General features: G+C 43.6%; 1 protein-coding gene across 1 annotated transcript in view; it reads left to right on the top strand.

The window, feature by feature from the left end:
- The window catches only part of ddr1 (discoidin domain receptor tyrosine kinase 1), a gene marked incomplete at its 5' end in the record, with an annotated part of 53087 nt that overhangs the window by 42281 nt on the left and 8948 nt on the right, over window positions 1-1858 (top strand). The window lies entirely within an intron of this gene.

Here is a 1858-nt window from a genome sequence, read left to right on the forward strand (position 1 = left end):
GTGTTTTGGGTTGAATTCCACCCTTGGTGAATATGGGTCCACAACACAAATGCATTGTATGCAGACACATTGAGGATGTTGTAAAACACAACCATTGGCCATCTCCTGGTCATTCGCTGGCAAGTGTAGGTGGCAGTCAGCTTGTCCAGATTGTCCACTCCTCCTTTGTTTTTGTTGTAGTCCAGGATGATTATGGGCTTTTTGTCACTTCCTGATGACACGGCAGCATCTTTGTGAAGAGTGGACATCAGTATCACATTCCGTCGTTTTTTTGGACAGTATGAAACAACAGTGGTGGTATCTGTGAAAACAAATTTGGAGGAAAGTGGAGCCCTGTCCTTCACCAGCAACATTTCAGCAGGCAGCTCAGGTTTATTTTTTTTTACTGTGCCCACCATGGTGAGTTTCCTCCTGAGAAGTTCTTGTCCAAGGTCATAGCTGGTAAAAAAATTGTCACAAGTGATGTTGTGACCCTGCAGTCCAGTAGTCAAATCGAGGACTACACGTTTTCCTTGGTTTTTTTCAGGGATGCCGCTTGCAGATTTGCCTGTGTAAATCTGTAGGTTCCACGCATAGCTTGTTTTAGCATCACAGGCTGCCCAGATTTTTATGCCATATTTGCCTGGCTTGCTAGGCATGTATTGCCGGAACGGGCATTTTCCTCGGAAAGGGAGAAAACGTTCATCCACTGTCACCTCTGGCCCTGGGTTGAACATCAGTGGAAGGAGTTGCACCCATCTCTCCCAAACATCCCTGATGGGAGCAAGCTTGTCAGATTTTGCTCTGGTGTCTCGATTGTCAAATCTGAGGACTCTTGAGATCATCTGAAAGGTCCGCAGAGACATTGTTGCCCGGAAAATATTTCTGCCCGTTGATGCATCCCAGAGACTCTCAGTTGCCTCATTGCTGGATCTGTAAACTCCAGCAAGGAGGCGAACACCAATGCAGGCATCCAGGTACGTCTCATCAATGTCTTTCCAAGTGTTGCCATGGACTTTTTTCCCCTCATGGTTTGTCATAGCAATTATGACTTTTTTTAGTGACAATGGCAAAAAAAGATCAAAGCACGTCTTGATGTCACTTACTCTTGTCACAGCAAACCTCGTGACCCCAGGGGTCATTTTGATGATGTTTGCAGCAGCTGTCCTTCCATGCACATCAGGAGGAACTGTGCTCCAATGGATGTTGCCACGTTTGGATTGGAATGATTCAGCAGGAGCAGCTTCAGCACCAGTGACCTCCTCTTCAGACTGATCAGTTGTGTCTGTTTCTTCCAATTGGTACTCCACATCATCTTCGTTCTCAGAGGCCTGCTCATCTCCATCGCTAAAATCCTGTGTGTCCTCTGCCTCATTTGCAGCAAAGATGTGATCCAAAGCTTCATTTACAGTGAATCTTCTCCTCATTGTTGCATCCTGTGAATTGGTGAATTGGAGATGTATACTCTGCAAGTCACCACGTCTACACTCAAATGGCTTGACAAGCCTGGACATGTCTCCCTTTGTTTGTTCTCGCAAAAAGGCAAAGAGAAAAGCCCCTAAATGAACTTCAAGTGGTTGGAGGAAGAGGCTGTTGGTTGATTGTGTGTTTATGATTTAATTTTTGGCATTTTTTTATTGTTTTATAATCGAAAATTTTAACCGGGTCACAAATGACCCGAACACCACAAAAGTCATTTTTTTCACCAGAGCACTTTATAATTTAGTAAAAAAAAAAAAAATTATTTTACTTTGTTTAAATGGAAGTCCCTGACAAAGTCAAAAAGTTTCAACGCAAAAAACAAATGTATGAAGTACTTTTATGCATGCTAAAACTCAAAACGGGTCCGTAGGGACCCTAACACCATAGGAAGGTTAAA

Source organism: Poecilia latipinna, unplaced genomic scaffold (genome assembly GCF_001443285.1).
Source record: "Poecilia latipinna isolate Pla-1442-1.1 unplaced genomic scaffold, P_latipinna-1.0 Scaffold753, whole genome shotgun sequence".
Classification (NCBI taxonomy): Eukaryota; Metazoa; Chordata; class Actinopteri; order Cyprinodontiformes; family Poeciliidae; genus Poecilia; species Poecilia latipinna.